This window comes from Manacus vitellinus, unplaced genomic scaffold, assembly GCF_001715985.3.
Source record: "Manacus vitellinus isolate BGI_N305 unplaced genomic scaffold, ASM171598v3 scaffold_9_pilon, whole genome shotgun sequence".
Lineage (NCBI taxonomy): Eukaryota > Metazoa > Chordata > Aves > Passeriformes > Pipridae > Manacus > Manacus vitellinus.
The window spans coordinates 19,910,774-19,932,477 of record NW_021940917.1 but is presented as its reverse complement, the minus strand read 5'-3'; positions in this window follow the sequence as shown (position 1 = coordinate 19,932,477).

Here is a 21,704-nt window from a genome sequence, read left to right as displayed (position 1 = left end):
CAGCACAAGTTCAGCTGTTGAACACCGCTCCTTTTGCATATCATAAAGACTTCAGACAGCAGCTCACACCACCCTGCCAGCACCAGCTGGGTATAAAAAAATAGGAAGTAAATGAGTGACTGCACACTACAGTGTAGCCTCTACAGCTACCTGGCAGCAAAGTAGCACAAAGACAGATAAAACTCTGAAAAACTTACAGTTTATGGCCCGAACATTCAGGAGCTTGCCAGCACAGCTAAACCAAATGTTTAAAATAAATAGATAAAATAAAAAGTAAAATCTCCCAGAACACATTCAATCTGCATTTCAGATATCAGTGAAAAAGTTGGGGGAGGCGGAAAGAGTTACTTATGCAACATAAAATACACGTTTCAACTCTGCGTTTTGCCGGAGCCGGTCGCGTGTGCTGACTTTGGCAAGAAGCATTTTCACTCCACCAGGCCCCACAGAGACAGCCTAGTTGCATTCATTAGCATTCATTCGTCTCTGAGCATCACTAAATCCAGGGAATTATACTTGCATGCTCAGTGGAGGGCTGAATATGCCCCACAAAGAGCATACTGAAGACCCCAGACGCAATAACTGGGTAGTTGGTGTTACCTGTGCTACTTGCAGGGTACAAGTGGCAGTGATGGGTGGGGTACAAAAAAATCGACTTTGTGTCCAGGATAAACATGTCCTGCTGTCCTAGAGGAAAATAAAACATGTCTTTTTACTTGTAAATTGAAAGTATTGCATATGGAAATTAGGAATAAACAAGAAATTCTGGCTGCCATCAGGTTTCGGAGTAGAATTGTTCTTCGGTTTTATTTTTTTTCAATACCTTCTTGTCCCATATATCTAGCCTGTCTTAAATGCACAAAAAATATCTGCATAAGGAGGATCTCCAATAGGAGATGTCACTGTGCACCTGATTGTTTTTTCTCATGTCTGCAGTGTTAAAATCCCCGTTAGAAGAGAGGCATTTTGGCAAGTAAAAGTGAGAACAGTAAAACTTTTCACATTCTGAGTTTTTCTCAGGCTGGTTTTCATCTTTCTCTTCTGTTCTGCCTAGGTTTTAGTCCTGCTAATTCAGAATTTATTCTCCCCCTGTAGCAGATTTTCCAACTCCTGTCCACATTCTTTTCTTTAAGTCAGCGAGTAGGTTTGATAGAGTTGAAAGGTCGATGTCATCCCTGGCATATACAGGCACTGCATCAGCACAGCTGTCAGTTTTGACACCAGCACTTAATTTGGATGGGCTGAGTTTTTGTCCAAACCATCCCAAGAAACAGTTGCCATCTTGTCAGGACAACTCGTTGCAGTATTTAATAAACCAAGATTTGCTTTCCATAATAGGAGGAAGAGTTAGACAGCTAGCTGTCACCCATGGAGGTGTCTCCTTCCACTAATGTGAAAAACTCAACACAGAACATTATTTAAGCATAATGGAATGGGTCACCAAGTATTTTACTTTCCTTTCTCACAACACTCCATTACAGTCATCAGGCTTGAGAGGTGCATCAGTGCAAACCTCACGGAGGTCAACAAGGCCAAGTGTAAGGTCCTGCACCTGCGACATGCACAAATCTCACACACAAATGCAGGCTGGCCAGAGAATGGATTGAGAGCAGCTCTAAGGACAAGGAATTAGGGGTCCTGATGGATGAAAAGCTGGACATGACCCAGCAAAGTGCACTTGCAGCCCAGAAAACCAACTGCATCCTGGTCCACACCAAAAGCAGTGTGGCCCGCAGGGCGAGGGAGGAGGTTCTCCCCCTCTGCTCTGCTCTGCTCTGCTCTACTCTGGTGAGACCCCACCTAGGTCTCATAAGAAGGATTTGTACCTTTTGGATTGAGTCCAGAGGAGGGCCACAAAGATGATCAGTGGAATGGAGCACCTCTCCTATGAGGGTAGGCTCAGCCTGGAGAAGAGAAGGCCCCAGGGATACCATGCAGCAGCCTTCCAGTACCTAAAAGAGGCCTACAAGAAAGGTGGAGAGGGATGTTTTACAAAGGCATGGAGTGATAGGATGAAGGGTAGTGGCTTCAAGGTGGAAGAGAGTAAATTTAGATTAGTTATTGGGAAGAAATTCTTTAGTGTGTGAGTGGTGAGGCTCTGAAACAGGTTGCTCAGAGAAGCTGTGCCCTGGTCATGGCAGGGGTGTTGGACCAGATGATTTTTAAGATCCCTTCCAACTCAAATCATTCTATGTTTTCATGATCAGGAATTAAACAAAGAATTGAGTCAATTGCTCTCTTATCCTGTTTTAAACAGCAAGACTTAAAAATTTTAAAAACCAGTACTGCTAGCAGCAGCATGGTTAGGAGCAACAAGCCCCTGACAGGCAGCCAGTACCTTCCCAGTCTTCAGGTGGTGATGGCAGGCCATTAACTGGGAAACTCTGCACTCTTTTCAACAGCCTCTGGCAACCATTTCCTCCATGACAGTACTAAATCCAGCTGATATCTTAATGACTAACTGGTCTTTATGCCCTTAACATGTCAGCTAATGAATTACAGGATGAAACTTTGGTAGCTGAAGTCTTCAAACCCAGAGAATAGTTATCATATTTATCATACAGTAAGCTGTCAGAGCATCACCAGCCCTGGCACTCCTAGGTTTCAGATTGTTTAGCATATAATCTAAACTATATTGTTTCTAAAATATCTGCAATACATTCTGCAGTACCTGTATTACATGTGACAGTGCAACATTCCTCAAAGACTTTAGAACTCCAGATTTTAGAACTCCAGAACTCCAGAACTGAGGTTTAAATTTTGCACACATGATTGAGTTCTTTGCTGGAACAGCATCACAGTCAAACACAGAGCTGTTTAGGAATTCTTTTATCTGCTCTTTTGTGAGGAAATGCAAATAGAGGTTGCAGACCAAAATACCTCCCAGATCTAAGATGGATTGGGTAATCAAAGAAGTAGCTGCTGGGTCCAGAACAGGCAGCTGGTCAGAGCATCTACCTGGACTTGGCAGAACAAGGTATGAATTCCTGGCCCCAGTCAAGAAGAGCAGGATAACACCTGGGTTTCTCATATGCTACTTTAGTGCTCTCTTCCAGAAGTCTTTTATTTTGTTTTTCTGCAGAAAAAGAGATATTGGAAGACCAAGGGTTTATCTCTCAGTGTAAAAATGGCTATAATCCCAGATTTCAAGACTTTTATGGAGTAAAAAAAAATACTGTTTATTGTCTTGGTTTTGTGAAAGATGACACACTTTCCCTGGGGCAGTATGAAAGTGTTTCAGTCTTTGAGCAAAAAAAAATTTTTGGGGAAGGTTTTGTAGGATCAGTTTATTGTTTCATACTGGTTGGAGAGCCTTCAAATTTATTGGTCTGAATTGCTTTCACACTGATGAGTCAGTCTTTCAGATGCTTCATCTCAAGATGAGTTTATAGTAATTTGTATTTCCTTTTAAGATGGCAAGTCTCCCAAGGAATGATAGTTGTGAATTCACTGGAAGTAAAATAATCTGAATTATTCAAAACGATCCCACTCAATTTCAGCCACTCCAGATTTCCAAACTTGTTCCATACACATGTTTTTATATGCAGAAAGTAAACATATTATTTGTATGTGCATAAGTTGTCTGACAGTACAAACCCCAGGGACAGTGTGCAGCTCCAAAGGAACAGATTACAAAAAATAATTTCATTTATAAGCTTTCAAGGCTGTATTAGCTCTGTATTAGTTTTCTCTGCACTATTGCAGCCCCAGAAGTGGAAACATAAGAAACTCTCCAGAAGCAGTTTTGATCCCACCTCAGTTTTAAGCACTGTGAGCTGCAGCCACAAACTCCACAGCCTGAGGAGCTGGGATCTGAATTTGTGGGTACCAAGCACAAGAAAAAGTGGTTTTGAAATGGACTGTTTCAACATATTCTGCAGTACACATTTCTGCCAAGATTCAGCAAAGCTCCAGAAATAAAAAGTGAACTAGATAAAGCACAGGGTGAACATAGTGAGAAGAGATGTAAGAGATGCAGCTCTCAGCTGCATAATGGGATTGTTCCATGTACAGAAACATGAAGAGGAATAAAACTACATCCAAGCAAAACAGTTGGACTCAGTGTGAGGTGTTGTTTCTTCCTGCCACATCAGTGCACACCAAATACTTGGCTGGGTAATCAGAAAACTTGGTAGTCTGATGGCCAGAAGGAGTCAAGTCCCAGAATGAGGCGTGAGTAGAAGATTACTAACAGATCACCAACATTGATGCACTGAATAATGGAAACTGAGAACTGTTTTGAAACTCAGTGAGCCTGAAAAGTGAAGACAACAGCTTCATCTACAAATCACTGAAGAATGGCAGGATGTCATGAGTTGGAGTGGGACCTTCAGACAAAGTTTATGAGAGAAACCCTCCTGTTCAGTCATGAGGTGCAGAAAGGACTCCCTGGCTTTCCAAACTCCTTCTCAGAGAGGAGCCTGGGTGTGGTTTGATCCAATCTTGGCCCCAGGCTTTGCCAGGAGTTTTAAGTACAACTTTGTCCTGCAGCATTAAAAATGGCAAACTGGGTATATTTACATAATATATATTATTTATTATGACAAATTATTAGAAAAAATATCTTAATCAGAATTACTTACTACACAATATAGAAGTTAGAACTATTAAGATAGGATAGGATAGGATAGGATAGGATAGGATAGGATAGGGATAGGATAGGATAGGATATTGCACTATATCAAAGTAATTATATTAAAGCTAGCAAAAAAGGAAAGAAATTACTATTAAGTAGAGGCTCATATCACCCATATCAACAACCATGGACATATCTCTCACTCAGCCTCAAAGAGTATCCTTTAGGGGCATCCCCTGCTCAAGGGAGGAATCTCCAGACATACACCCCAAAAAGGGTTATGTTAGAAGACTCTATCATATGAAAGTGGACTGGACTTCATGATGTAAAGTGATTGACTGGAATTCATATGTCTCCAGGTCAGCTTTGCAGTTTATCTACCAAACCTTTGCCTCACTGTCAGGATGTTATTTTGGGTTTGTGTATCAGACTGGTTGTAGCACAGTTCAACTCTAAAACCAGCAAGACACAGATGCAAGGACCCTCCCTCACCCCACCACGATAGCCTTTCAAATAGGGCATTGTTGGAGTTGCTTGACCACATTCCAGGGCAGACCATCCTACTGCACAGGTTATATCTGCAGTTGTCCTGCAGATTTCTACAGGCTTATCTCAGTGAAGAGAACTGTTCAAATGTTTCAGTTCCCCCAAGTACACTGCTACTCGTGCTGTGCAGTGTGACTAAGGGTTCATTTATCACACAGACCCCTCTTTACAAATTCCAAAAGCGCCAAGCAAATTTCTGGGAAAACATTTCCCTGACAACCATTCATCTGCCCACCCCGACCGTGAGATTTGGATTCAAATGTTTTTCTGCTCTGTCCAGCAGCGAAATAAACTGACCTTTCAAACCTCTCTTGAAGAGCAATCCAGAACAGGCCACATCCCAGCAGTGAGAGCAACCATGTGGCCTTTAGGACCCTCCCATTCAAGTTTGGCCTCCAAATTCTCTCACATTCTGTCTATCCAGGAGTGGGCTTCATTTAATATTTTCTAGTTAGAGGCATTTTGGTTTCTGCAGGTGGTTATTTAATGAGGTGAGGTTTGAACTCACACACTGAGTATGAAGTACCATTGCCTCCTCTTTTGTGATTGTAATATGAGACTGCATCAGCCAGACTGAATTTCCCTTCTGAAAGTTGAGTCACACCTGGTAAAATCTGGTGAAAATGTGTTTTGTCAAAAATACTCCTAACCAACTCACACTCCAATTAATCTGTGTCTCACAAAGCTGCCTGAGGTGCATGATGGGAACAAGGCTTGACACGAAGAGAAAACACTGAAGGACAAAGAGACTCTGACAAAAATCCAGCATGGTGTTCTCTGATTCCTTTGAAGAAATTCCATCTTTTCTATTTTCCATTTAAAAGATGGGGTCAAAAATGTGGATACTTTTCTCCCTTCAGTGCCTTGCAGACATACTTAGGTATTGCTGATTGTTTCTTCTTAGAGAGCTAAAGAAATATGGAAGAGACCTCTGGGAATAAGTCTCTTTTTTCCCTTATGAAAGATAACTGTATGAAGGTTTTCACTTTGAGAGAAACTTATATAAGGTATTTCATGGTGATTTTGGAAAGTTGTGCTAAGCAACAACAACCCATGTGATATTAGAGCCCCATAGCCCTAGAAAAGAAGCAAAAAGGGATTCCTACAATTCTTTTCCTGATTAGGGTCAAAACCTTAGAAACAAGTTAATTATCTAAACCTCTTACCCATGCTGCTGAAGTGCAGATGATTTCCTTACAAATGGTCCACGCTCATTCCCTCAAGTGTTCTTCAAGCTCTAAATTTAGCCTCTCTTGCTAGTATAAAGCAACCTTTGAATAAAACTGGAAGTTCTAAAAAGAATATTTGAAAGCTGGGAGAGGGAACTTTAGCAGATGTCAAGCAACACAAAACAGACATGAGGAGCAAATGTGTTATTATACTGGAATTTACAGTATGAATACAAGTATAAACCAAGTCCATGAACAGCAAAATATTCCCAAAATGAAGAAATGTTTTCAACAGACTGTGAAAGCTGTTGTCATAAAAGGCCAGAAAAAGTTCTTAATTCATGAGGGGTCCCTGTGATTTTTGTATTTTCCAATAAAGCTGTGAAGTCCAGTTGACCAACACTTTTGTCAGAAGATACACACAAAAAATTAATGCATGGAAAATATTTCCCTATTTCTGTCTCCTGATGATCAGATTCAAACTCCTGCATTTAACTTTTCAGGTTCCAGTCTCTTTTAAGGCTGTTTCAAGGCAGTTTTTAGAAAGTCTATTTCAGCTGAAAGACATCAGTGTCCATACCCTACGGGATGATTCTGGCCATAAAAAGAAAAGATGCTGAGGCAAGAAAAAGACATTTCCTTCTTGATTGCACAAGCAAGAAACTGGGGCAAACAGGACAAGAGGCTGTGTGGATGAACAAGAAACTCCTGTTGTTACTCAATCGTTAAGCAGGAAACACACAGGAGATGGAAGCAGTCAGGCCACTTGAAAAGAACACAGAGAGGCTGCACAGTAAGTAGAAATGAGATGAGGAAGGACAAGGCCCATCTGGAATTAAATCTGGCCAAGGATGACAAGGACAAGAAAAATAGCTTCTTTAAATACATCACCAACAAAAGAAAAACAAAGAATAGTATGGGACTGTTACTAAATGGAGCAGGGAACCTGGTAAGAGGGGACACAGAGAAGTCAGAGTTACTGAATGAGTTCTTTGCATTGGTCTTCATTGAAAAGGCCAGCCTTCAGAAATCTCTGACCAAAGAGATTGGAGTAAAGGAACATTGAAAGACTTTCCTCCGGTCTGGGTTGGAGTACCTCTAGGCAAGTTTGACATCCACAAGTCCATCTTCCTTGAAGGGATGCAGCCCTAAGTGCTGAGGTAGCTGGTGGCTTCCATAGCAAAGCAGCTCTTGCTCATCTTTGAAAGGTTGTGGTGATCAGGAGCGCTGCCTGAGGACTGGAAAAATGCAAATGTCACCCCAGTCTTCAAAAAGGGCAAGAAAGGGGACCCAGGGAACTACTGAGCAATCAGCCTCACCTTACCCCCTGGAAAGGTGATGGAGTACCTCATTCTGAAGGCCATCTTTATCCACGTGGAAGACAAGAAGGCGATCAGGAGTAGCCAACATGCATTTGCCAAGAGCAAATCATGCTTGAACAACCTGATTGCCTTCCACAATGAAACAGTTACCTGGACAAATGGAGAGAAGGGGATATTGTCTACCTTGACTTCAAGAAAGGCTTTCAACACTTTCTCTCACAACATTCTCATAGGCAAACTCAAGAATTGTGGACTGGACAAGTGGAAAGAAAGGTGGATTGAGACCTGACTGAACAGTAGATGTTAGAGAGTTGTAATCAGTGGTACAGGGTCTAGTTGGAGGCCTGTCACTAGTGATGCCCCTCAGGGTTCCATACTGGGACCAGTACTGTTTAACTTATTCATCACTGACTTGAACAAAGGGGCAGGTGCCTCCTCAGCAGGTTTGCTGACAGCACAAAGCTGGGAGGAGTGGCTGATAGCCCAGAGTGCTGTGCAGCCCTGCAGAAGGACCTTGACAGGGTGGAGGGATGGGCAGAGAGGAACCTTCTGAAATCCAACAAAGACAAATGCAGAGTCCAGCACCTGAGGAGGAATAACCTTAGTTATGTACTGTACCAGAACGGGCTGAGGGCCAACCTGATGGAAAGCAGCTCTGCAGAGAGGGACCTGGGGGTCCTGATGGACAGCAAGCTGTCCATGAGCCAGCAGTGTGTCCTTGTGGCCAAGAAGGCCAATGGTGTCCTGGGGTGCGTTGGGAAGAGCTTTGCCAGCAGGTCATGGAGGGGATCCTGCACCCCTGCCCAGCCCTAGAGAGACCTCACCTGAGAGCTGTGCCCAGTTCTGGGCTCCTCAGCACAAGAGAGACAAGGAGCTCCTGGAGTGACCAGTGGAGGGCAACAAAGATAAAAAGAAGACTGGAGCATCTCTCTTATGAGGAAAGACTGATGCAGCTTGTACTATTCAGGCTTGAGAAGAGATGACTGAGAAGGGACCTCATCAATGTATTTAAGCAACTGAGCTTCTTGTGTTCTTCTCAGTGGTGCTGAGCAATGGGACAAGAGGCCGTGGGCAGAAACTGATGCACAGGAAGCTCCACCTGAACAGGAGGGAGAACAACTTTATTGTGCAGATGGCCAAGCACTGGAAGGGATTGCCCAGAGAGGGTGTGGAATCTCCCTCACTGGAGATATTCAAGAACCATTCGTACGCAATCCTGTGCCATGTGCTCTGGGATGATCCTGCTTGAGCAGGGAGGTTGGAACCGGATGATCCAACTGTGATCCCTTCCAACCTCACCCACTCTGTGCTTCCATGATTGCTGTGATCTCACCAAAACCCAGCTCCAGGATATCAGGTTGAAAGTCTTGCACAAAAGTGATGTGAGACCCCACTCATGAAAACCAATGGTATTGGCAAATAAAGGGAAGTATGCAGTAGCAATGTGGCTAAGGAAATTCACAGCAGGAAAAAAAATTAAAACTGTGTATTTCCCTATGATTAAATTTAAAACACTAATTAGAAATCACTCAAATTTTCTTATTAATATGGGTGTTAAGAATTAAGGCTAATCTCATATTTCTCCTTCTGATGAGGGATAAATGCTGACTTCTTTCCTTAAACTCTTAGCTGGTAGAATTTTGATTCATGGAAAGTATTTGTCCACACACTATGGATAACAGAGCAGGCCCTGCCCACGGACAAAGTCGGTAACTGCTTGGACTGGGTCTCTCCAGAGAGCTAAGTGGAAACATACCAGTTTTGTTTTTTTTTTCCTCACAGTTACAGTAAAAATACTGGCACAAAATAATCAATATTAAAAAAAACCACTGCAGTCTGCAAAAGACTGTGCAGGTTGATAGATCGTTGAGAGATTTATTCACAAGTGTATTATCTCCTGCTCAAGAATAAAACAGGCACTAAAGAAATGCAGTCAAAAAGCTTGCAAATTACTGTGTATAGTGCTTTGGTCACTTTGTAAGACAGTCTGTTTGGACCTGGAAAAGTCTCAAACATCCCAATGTCATTCTCACTGTCAGCCAAATTACCACTCTCTACAGTACATGCAGGAAACAATAATCATTATCTCGGCTTTCTGTCACTGTGCAGTTGAGTTAATAGCATACAAAGAGCAGCTCGTAGAAAAAAAAAAAATCCAATTTTGAAAACAGATGGAAAAATATTTATATGCTTTGTATTAGCATTTTATATCAGTGACTAGCTGTTTTATGGCTTTATGAAAACATACTGCTCTAAAATAATAACTATGAAAAATGTAGGTCTTATTATTAGCAACATGAGAACATTTCTTTTCATTTTATTTTCTTTTCAGTTAACTTGTCTCAAGTTATTTCAAAGATCCTAGGTTGAGCAGAAAAGCACAAAGAATGAGTGGGTCTCCTAATTTTTGATGATGGGCAGCACGAACAAAGCAGGTCTTAATGTAGACAAAAAGAGCTATTTTGCAGCTCCTGTGATCCTAAAGATTGGCAAAAATATGTCACGAATATCATGACGATAGTACCAGAAAAACTACACTATATATTATTGAACACAATTTCTGGAAGTGCAATTCTAAATTCAACAGAAAATCTTTCTTCACTAAGGGAAGAAAAGAATATTTTTCCCCATCTAAAAGAGAAAATTACAAGGGAAAAAAAAGACAGGTTATTGCCTATATTTTGCCATAAAAATTCACATTGCTATGACCAAATTTGCTCCTAATTTCACTGAAATCTCAGGAGGAATGAATGTGGTGACTGCAGCAGTTTTGAAATCTATCTTCCAATAGAAGTGTCAAAAAAAATAGTGCACTATAGGCAAAGAATTAATTTTCCCTCTAACTACCGAAGGTACCTAAGAAAAGACCAAAAGCAAAACAATTGCTATTTTTGCAATGTAAAATCAGAGATTTAGTATTCATAGCTATAATAAAAGCTCAAATGCATCAAAACATACAAAGCTATGAAAAATTTTATTTCAAGATGAATTCCACCTTGCTCTCTTTTTACTACATCTCATGCATTAGAAGGAACAACATAAAACTTTCATCTGGAACAGATAAAGATGTTCACTGGCAGGCAGGAGTCCTAAAATATTCATACTTTAATGACTCTGAGAGTTTATGAGTTCAATAAAGCATTGTTGGCAAAAAAAATTTACACTTAAATAATTAGGCAAATGGGTGTGACCTCTGGCTTTTGATTTCAGCTGTGAATGCATGCCCACATTTCTCCAGGCACAGTAAAGAGCCAGCTTCCAAAAACAAGCCGTGAAGTATACCAGGTATTTTGCAAGCAGCAATTTCACACACACACCCCCCCCAGGGTTTCATAATTACAAACTTAACTGGGATTATGAAAAGTACAGAATATCTCCTCCGTTGCTACCAAATAAATCAGTGCTGTCACCACCACTGACTTCCACAAAAAAGGTTTTATTTTAAAACGATCGCTTCCGAAAATTAGAATTCCACAATAACCCTTAAATAGGTACAGGAAATTCTTGGCAGACTAATAGTACAAGAAAAATACAAAACAAATCAAATTTTACAAGTAATAACAATCAACTGTTTTCAGTCATAAATTACTTTACTTTTGACCATTTCAATAAAGTCAGTGAATAAATTTTAAGCAGCAATGTAGGTGCAAGCAACTATTAAATATGAAATAAACAAAGCCCTTACAGACCTTCAAAAATTCTACCAAAAAAGTCAACACCTCCAGAAGGAGAAAAAGGCTTCTTTTCCCCTTTTTATCAATGTAGAATTGCTTCTTTACCTTATCTACATGAAAAACTTTTGAGATCCCTCCCCATCACTTGTCCTTTCAGAATTTTACCTCAGGGCTGTCAGGAAGCCCTGGTCCTCAGATATGGTTTGCCACAACAGAAAAGCTATGAATATTCTAATGTTTTACTAACTGTGGTTTTGTGTTATGCAAAGATATCAGCCCCTAAAATAGGAAACCTTTGCCACAGAATCCAACCCGGGAACCAGACTTCAATCAATGCAAAGTGTCTTATGAATTCAGCAATTTTCTACCCTTGAGGGAGGTCACAGAGGGAAAACTCCTCCACTTGGAAGCTGCTTTCATCTCTCACAATAGGACACATCAGTCAAGCCAAAGAGCTACCTAAAAGGAGATACACTGCCTGGTGCTTCCACTGCTCCCCACACACCACATGGGGCACAGCTTCAAGGAAACTTGTTCCTGCACGCTGCAGGTCTGTGCTGAAAATCCTGACCCTTATGTTTAATAACGAATCTCCCAATCTGCTGACACAGACTTTTTAATTAAGCTGAAAAAAAAGACTACCCAGCTTGGTAAAATACATCCTGTCTATGCACAGCTCAGGTTACAGGCTCTTTTCGTTATCCTTGTATATCACACTGTGTGGAACTGTATTTTCGAAAATGCAATCGATACCAGTCCTTTAAAATTTAGCTCTAATAGGCAGTATTATAGCAAAAAAATCCAGAAGATAATGGCATATTAAATCTTATCTCTGAAGGGTAGAGTAGTGCCTTTATTCACGAGAAATTTTAGAGTAGAAGGGCAGAAGGAACTACCAAAAAGTTACTGCTATGCTCCCTACCTTCTACACCACAGCACAGGCCATGCACATAAGGGCTTACTTCAATTAAAGAACATAAAAAAATCTAAGTCTCAAACAAATTGAACAGAAAATACACTGTACCATCTACCATGTTGTTCAAGTACTTTACTGCCATTGGTGACAGTCTTCATTTCAAATCCAAATATTTGTAGTTTCCGCTTCCAAATTTCAGGTCTCCTTTTATAACTTCAGACTCTGCTTCTCACATATTTCTTAGTAGATGCCTGTCCTTTCTCAGATGCCTATAAATCGTATTTCCTTCTCTTTCTCTTTGATTAACCAAATATTTCATGGAGTCTCTCAGCTTACAGCAAAGTCCTTGCTCTCTTGATTCTTCTGAATCTTCTCAGAAAATTCTATCTTGAATTTTGGACAGTTAGAAAATGTTCCACAATTCTGAGAAAAGCTGCTCTAGAGCCAAATACAAAAGGAGCCTATCTTCTGCTTTTCTATTTATAAATAACTGATACACTCTACAGGAAACACAATCAGAGCTGTCAGTACCAATAAGATGCAGAATCAGGATGAGGTGTACTTCGTGGGCAGTATTGAAACAATGGTTTACACTCTAGCCAATAATCAGTTCATTTTCAAGTCTCACAGAGAACGATGAAAAGATGATAAGTTGGGAAAGAATTAAAAATAGGCTCAGTATTTTGCACTCTTGATGTGCTTGTGGGGTTCTTTTTTCTTTGAAATTTGTCAGCTATTCTCAAAACACGTCTATGTATCACTCTCAACCTTTACAGGATAACCTGATGCCTTGTATAGAGTAATGAAAAAAAAGTCTGTTTTATTGGCTGCGTGCATGTTCAGCTGCAAGTGAGAAACAAAACAATCCTTAGAAATGCAAAAGCATAAGGGAAATGTCATCATCATCATGGCTAGGCTTCGCAAACGAAGATTAAGTAATTCGAGATGTTCAACAGATTGAAAACAAATAAAATAGAAACTAGGCAGTCGTCATTAAAAAAGTCCAGTACCTTATTAGCTGGTAAGTTTTCTGCCTGAGGCCAAGAAAAATTACACTTTGTTATTCTCACATTTTCATGTTTGAAACAGAAAGAACAAGAAGAAAAATCTTCTCTCTTTACAAGGGTCAGCAAACAGTTAGACTGCAGAGGAGACACAAAGGAAAAATTTAAAGTAAGGTTTGATGCTACTGAAATCTATTGAGAAAGTGATCAGGTGCAGTCAGGAAGAGCATGGGAATGACCAGACCACCCCAACCATTTATATTCCACAGAAGTAACAACCACTATCATAGTTCTGTGTGTTTGAACCAGTTTGCTTACGTAACCTCTGCCTACAGCTGAGGTCTGTATTTCAATAAAGCAAATGTGCAAATGGCATGGTTTCTGCTAGGAAAGTCTTCCATCAGGCTATATAGCTGCACAACACAATAAAATCCAGCAAGCTAAAATCCAATGTCATTTTTGCATCTGTCTAAATTCTTGTTGCAGTAAACGAGACAAAAAGGGTAAGAGGTATACACAGAAATGAACTCCCATTTTTGGTTTTATTCCATTTGTTGGCCTTTCTGAGACAATCCCTACAATCATTATCATCATCATCATCATCATCATCATCATCATAGCAATGATAACAATGATAACAACAATAACAATACCAGTTAGTAAGAAACCTGACTGAATCTGAAAAATGTAGAAAAAGAACTAGACTATAAAGTGGGCTTCTTTGAGAACAGCATCTATAGAGAACATCTTGCCTCTGCAATTTTGATAATTTTTGATAAACAGTTTCCCCCCAGATTTTTGGACAAATTAAAAGATCTCTATTGCCACACTGGGATGGGGTTTTGGGTTTTGGTTTTGTTGTTTTTTTTTTTTAAGAAACCCTGATGAACACCCACAGCAGAGTGCAGAAGTACAGCTGGTGACAAAACAGTAACAGACATTTGTTATTAATAAGTGTAATAGCATCCAACACTTAATCACCTTAATTCCACTATTTTGTTGTGCCTATTGGCCCAGCTCTTTGTCAACCTGAGCGTGTTGTCTTTGACAAGCTACGTCTGGCAAAGTCTTCATTCTTTCAGCAACCTTTCAAAACAAAACCTTCTGATGACTTCCATCTTGATTGGCCCCAGTGCCACCATTGCAGAGAAGGCACTGCCTCAGGTAGATGGCAGAGGAGTCAAATTAGAAATGAAACACACTAATCAAGAGTTAGTCATCCTTTTTGCAGCTGCAGTGATCTGAAGAGAAGCAAATTAGGAGGTGTTTGGTATCACAGGATAAATAGATTTGCCGTTTTCTGGTGATATAAAACTCCTCTAGCCTGTAATATCAATTTTTGTTCAGTGCATCACTTTAAGAGTGTAATTCAGCAAGGTGTTGTTTAGGTTTGACCTGTTTGTGGCCAGTTCCATGAGACTAGACTGTTTTCAACTTAAAAAAACCCTGGAGTATGTGTCTCAGTTTTAAGTGTTGCTAAGGCTTGAGATCATTAGCATAGATCTTTTTAGGCACACAAGACAAATCCCAGCATCTGAGAAATGGAGAAGATTTTTCCCTGGCATATCCTGGTGGATTTCAGAAAAAAACTTTGTAATGAATATAAATTGATCCCATTTTTAATATTATAAAATAGAATTATATTTTATTAGTAAGAAAGCATTTCTATCACTGCACCAAAAAGTCTCCCTCCTTAATGAATGCTTATGAAGCAAAACAAGGGTACTTTTCACAATTTGAGCTCCAGCTTGCTCCCTTTTTTTGCCATCTGAAAATTTATCCAGCACAGAAAGACATCTACTGACTTAACAGTTTCCTGAAGTAAACATTTCATTAACCTTTGTAAAGTGAACAGTTTCTCCCAAGAGACAAGGCATGTTTCAGATAAAAGATAAAAGAACAGCAAAAGAGTGTGCATGATCAAAAGAGTTTTCGTATTAAAGACTGGTTGGTGAGTATCAATAACATAAAAACCTAAGTGATATAGAAGTAATTACACACCAAAACCTCAACCTCTTTGCTAGCATCCCAATTGTAGCAAAACTCCACTGGGCAAATTGCTGGCTGGAAGCCACTTCTTATTTTTAGATAAAAGTGTGCTGTGTCTAATCTACAGTTGTGCTTTTCACACATCCATCCACTCTAAAGATGGAAATTTTCTCAGAGTGGGGAAATATTCACGTGTAGAGGATCCCTTAAGTAGCTGACTTCAGTCACTGCAGGCCAGATTTCCCACTGTATTTACAGGGTGCTGGGCCACCACTTTGGACCAGCAAAGAGTTGCTCTGAATGAAATAATTGGCTTTCTATGCTGAACTTATTCCATGCTGACGCTGACTTAAAGACATACTCTGCACATCTGCCTTCCAAACACCTCTGTTTAAATGATTTTTCCTTGTAACAGTTTTGCCTTCACCTTGTTCTTTACTTATTTCTGAAGGGACCAAGTGAAAGCATTGACTAGAGAAAGAAAAATGAACACTGAGACCCGTGCACTACAGTGTTTGCTAACTGAACAAACAGGAATCGACCTGTTTCCAAAAATCTTGCGGATATAAGAATCTCCAAACTCTTCATGTAATAACTGTAGATGAAACATTTCCAGTCACGAGCACGATTTCTTTTCCATGATCCTTTTAGAATTAAAAGCAGGGGTTTGCCCCACCTTTCTGTTACCCAGCCTGGTCTTTTCCTGGGTAAAACATATGACTTGACAGCACAAAAAGCTGAAAGCATTTTTCTAAAAACTCATTTGTCTCAGTGTTTCATCCCCTCATATTTTTATTTTTTTTTTCATGTTAGGAAATGATAGATTCTGGCTGCTGAGAGTTTCATACACGTGTGAGTCTCCACCTACCTGCAAGTCAGGGGCCTGGTAGCAATAAAAGAATAAAGGTGAATAAAGGCAGTTGGAGTTGTCCTGTGCATGACATGGAAATGTAGTCAACTTGTTCTGCCATTGGTACCATCCTCATTGCCCTGAACTCTGGAATTGCTTTCGTTGTTGTCTCCCTTGTTAAGAGTTGAAGAAGACATGAAATCATGCCTTAGGAGACAAAAGACAGTGGATGGGCAGGAAATGTTATGGTTTTAAGACATCTGAATGTAAGAGCAAGACACCTGAAATAAATGCAATGAAGGACACCTACACTGGAATTTCAAGGAGCTGATAGCATCATCTAGGCTATTTGCAGATGATTATACAAAGCTTCATTTTCATCACCCTGGATGGTCTGAGGCGAGTAAAAAAGTAAAATCAAAATTAAAACTAAAAACACAGAGCTGGAGAAACAAAAGAAATCCTAAAAGCAAAGGTTATTACTTTAGAAACTATTTCTGCCCACTGCCCTTCCTATTTTCTTGCTAATCTACTGGAAGCCTGAGCATTGAAATATTCAGAAGTGCCCAGCCCCACTGAAATCCAATTTCTTTTTCTATTTTTAAAATTAAAGGTCTTGAGTCAAACCATGATATATTATGCAATGAATCTGCAACTGGAAGAGCTGTATAACATTGCCAGCTAGTGGTCACTTGACTTCAGAGTACAATAACTCAATTCTAGCACAGTTTAAATATTTTTGAAATGTAATAAAACCTTTTATAGTTGTAGCTTAAGAAGATGACAAATAAATTGCAAACATATTTCAGTAGCTTAGCCACCAGGACATAAAAATCTGCGTGAAGGTAACATTTAATTCACAAATATGTTAGTCCTTCATTTATGCTTAGTTTTCCAATTGAAGGGGACAGGGAAATTTTAAGTTCATAACAGCTCTGATTGCCACAGTGCAGGAAACTGTGTTATAGCTTATTTAATGTTGCTTAATTTTACTATGTCATCTGTGAGCTGTATCTTCTGATACCTGGATGAAAATAATATTAATTTTTTCTATTACAATTTTTGCTGCGAAATAATATTTATTAATTAAAAGTGAACTTTCAAAAAAGCACAGACATCAGCAGATCAAACATAACATGGATACTAAAGGGACAAAGAAAATTCAGGAGCCTGCATTTATCATAAGGCATGCATTTATAATAATTACATTTACAATTTAATGATGTAACTTTCTGAATTCTCTCTGTAATCTAAGGTCTAGCTTCAAACAAGCTGTTTTGTCAAGACACAAAGAAACATGAACAGCAAGTAATGCAAAATACATGGTAAGAGAGAGTAAAGGAATGAAAAGAATGGATCCTAAGGTAAATGTCACATCCTGCAAAAACATATACACTTAACTGTTTCTATGGATATCTTCACTAGCTACACTACCTTTGAAAAAATTAAGTCAACCAACATTTTCATGTCAGGGTGTAAAGGTCAAAGAGCAGAACACACATTTGGGAAGCAGACATTTCCTTCAGATTAACGTAAGGAAAAATGGAAGTTTTAAGAAATTATATAAGAAATTACAACTAATAAAAAATTTTAAAGGCAAGCCTACGAGGCTATAAACAGTTATCACCAAACAGTTCTTATTAAGGCGTTGTTGGGTTTAGTGCTGTGTTAGTATGCTAAAGGGTGTATCTACGCCTTTGTTTGCAAACAGCCTTAAAATCCCTCTTCTCACACTTGGATCAACTGGAATTGGGAGTAACCATCACCTTGCAACAAACCTCTATTAATCATCTTGCCCAGCAGACGGATTTTTCGTGTGGATTTCATTTCTGAGCCAGCTGTAGTTATGGGCCTGGATGATTCAGAGTGAGAACACACCGTGCTCGTACTGGCAGTGAGCACCAGCAGGATCAATCTGGCTTTGCCAGTAAAGGGCAGGGCTAACATATCCTAAAACACAATCTGTTTAAGGTCCTTCCAGCCTCAGGATGTCATTCTGCGAAGATTTACATACCCACTTAATTTTGTTCTGACTTCAGCAGAACTACTCAGCACAGATAAATGCCAGCATAGCAGGTGTCTTTGCAAATGATTCTGATAGGCAGGATAAGTCCAAGGTGTGAACTGAGATACTGTGTCTGAGGGCCAAGTCCACAGTGGTCTGGAAAAGTGGGCTGCTGCTAAAATTCATGTGAGGAATATCCCTAAAGGAACAGATCTGTCAGCAAAGGCAGAGAGCTACTACTGAGGCCTTAACTCAGAATCCTTTAAAATTACCCACTATCTATTATGGAAGCCCTAATGTAGAAGGTGTCTTTAAAAAGGGGGAGAGAAGGCAGATTTCACCTTTTACACTGCAAGAGCAGTTAAAGAAAGGCAAAAGAAAATTTGCTTCCTTCGGGCTGAGTCTGCACTAGCTACTTGCTTCAGAGCAGTTTTGAAGCACTTCTTATGACTGTCCCTATTGAACAGTTTGCTCACACAGAGTGGTTTTCCTGTACACTGGGCAGATGCCTTGGGCATTGTAACAGGTCTCTCTTTCACAGGGATGTCCAGTCAGCCTCTAAACATTTTGCCTTTAGCTATCTGCAAACCACCTGTGTGGTGAAGGCTTTTGGCCTAGGGGATCAAGCTAGATGTAATCCAGAGTAAATCCCCTGAAGACCACTGTAAACAAAACCAGAAGTCCAGGACTAGCTTCCAGCTACCAGTCTCCTTTTGTTGTGCCAGATGATCTCCTAAGGCAGATATAACAAAAGGTACTGAGTAAACAACACACAGCGTGTTACATTGCTAGTCACCACTAACAGAACATAGGTCTTCAAAGACACACAGACACTGCTTGTTAACAGGTTATTTAATTAGCCTCAGCAGTGCCAGGTGCTGTGCATCCCAAGAGTCCCAAGGCACGAGCAGACTTGCAGTCAAGCACTGAAGTTTAATAAGTCTTGGTGGGCCATTGCCATCCCTGCAAGTGTCCAGGGATGACTTGGACTTTTCTGGCCATCAGTGCACCACAGGGCTCATCTCTCTTTTAAGTCCTCAGATTCTCCTTCGATACTTGTAAAAGTATTCAGTCACTGGGAACTGTCTATTTTTATGTTACATTTTCAGACACTTGCATTGATGCCCCGTGTATGTCCTTCTGCAGCCCCAGGACAGCTGTGTAACTCCAGCTTCCCTCAAGTCAAATAGGGTGGCCCCAGTCTTGCTGTGATCTAGATCTATGCCTTCTGTTTTCTTCCCCCATTTCCAACTATTGGAAGTGTATGTTTTTGTTTGCTTTCTAAAAAGTGTTGGAAACACTTTTCTGACTGACTCGATAGTAACTATCTCGTGCAGCTACAAGTAGCTTTCGTAGGAGTGCTCACAGTTCCAGTGACTCTCCAGACCCATGGCTGTGCAAATTTGTCACCTCTTGGATCAAGCTGTGTTGTGCCAGCACCAGCCAATTTTTACAATGTTTTATATTAAGCCCTTTCACAGCCTTCGCTCTCTACAGCACAAAAACTTTGAAGTGCCAGAGGCTCATTGATCTCAACTCCCAGTTTTCACTCTCTGTCCCACACAACACATCACATTGTCAGGGACTCATTTTCCTCCTTCCAGCTATAAGTACCATCAATACACATATATATATGCTTCATTATTGATTTATTTTAAAAAAAAAAAAATTTAGAACTTTTCTTGATGTAGGCTTCACTTTTGTACAGAGAGCAACGTTCCTAAATTTTCCATAATGCAGTGACAGTTGCTCATCTGCCTGAGATAAAGGAAAAACACTAAAACCAAATAGTTTCAGAACTAGCATTTCCACCAAAGAAATTATCCTCTGGCACCCTTCCTCCTTGGTGACACTGTAGTGGGTTGACCCCAGCCAGATTCTAGGAACTGAACTAAAATCGCTAAAGAGCACTGGCACAGGTTGTCCAGAGAAGCTGTGGATGTCCCATCCCTGGGGGTGTTCAAGGTGAGGTTGGACGGGGGTATGAGCAACCTGGTCTAGTGGAAGGTGTGTTGGAACTGGCTGATCTTTAAGGTCCCTTCCAACTCAAATCCTTCTATGATTCTGTGCACTTAAGCCGTCTGACCAGAAGCACTTGGGCACACCATGGAGGACAAGCACTCCTGCCTACTCAACTCTCACACATCTTGATTTCTTTTTGGGTTGACTGCCATACAGTAACTGGCACGTGTGGTAAATATAATCCTCCGATGTGCACACTGCTTGGGATCTCTCACCTCTGTAACTTGCTTCACCACTTGTAAACCCTGAGCAGAATGCCCAAGACTTGTGGTTCTTAAGATTTCCCACATGAGTATTTTATGGCTCCAGATCTCTCACCATGACAGCATTAATATTTCAAGTGTTTCCTTCTTGCTGGCAAATCATATGAATGAAACTATGTACAGCATTCTGTAGCAATTAACAGGCACCATTCCCTTGTCTGGCTGTTTCTACGCCTTTGACACACTCTTCTGTTAAAATTTCAGTCACACCAGTCAATATTCTTGGTACAAACTTCTCTATATATTTTTTTAGATCGATTATCTTCATTTGCTTCCACTTGTTTTTCAACAGTTTAGCCATCTAACCTCACAGAGGTACGACTCCTCCAGTGTTTGACTACATTCACTTGCAAGTTCATTTAACACAACAGTCGATTCTTGCCAAAGGTATCTCGTTATTTGCCATGTTTAATTATAAAACAGGAGTGTGTCCTACTTTCCATCATCTGCATTGGCAAACACGTTTCTACTGCACAGAGGGTGATTTTTTTTTTTTTTGAAAATTAATAAATTAGATTTCTTTATCAGTTCAGTGAAATCCAGGTTAATCTGTACATGAACAAACAGGAGACAAGTATTCAAGCTTACTGAAACTTCTGCCAGACTTGAACAACAGACTACACAGGATTGTGCATGACTAGATGAGGATTTTTAATCTATCCACAGAATACATTAATGAAACTGCTCTCGGATTTCAGAGCTAGAGCTTTCAAAGAGACAACAAGGACTCTTCATTCCCTCAATCTGTCTGTACTGGGGCTTATTTTATGGAGCATTAGAAATACAGTTTTCTTCCAGTTGGTAAAGCTCTTTATGGTCCTTTGAGTGTAAGGTTGATGCCAGATATAATTTTATCAGACAGTTCAATACCCTTTTGACATAATGCAAGTGTTGTATTTTCTAAAAGAGCTGACAAGGTCTCAGACTGACATCCAAGGTGTGTGTATGATGTCTTACCCAAGCTTTTGAAGCTCAGTGCCTTAAGGCACTTTCTAACTCAAACAACACTCTGGGGTTTGTGAATGGATGTACTACTTCCTCAGCTAAGATTTTCTTCTATGACTAATTCCACTTAGGAGTAAAGTGGTACTATCTTTTTTACAAGGACACCTGTACCTTAAAGTACTCCTGAGACCATGACATGAAAGCTTAAGACTGTGAAAACAAAAGTCAAGATTTTCTGAGATTTTTTTACTACTGGACAGCTGCAACTAGCAGTGTCAGACACTCTCAGTCCGGGCTGCCAATGGGATTAATCACCTGCAACTTAGGCAGTAAATAAACTATGCAGTTAAGTCTTAAGTGACCAGCACATACAGTGATCCAAATAAGACTGCTGTGTCACCCTTTCTTTAGACTTTCGGGTCT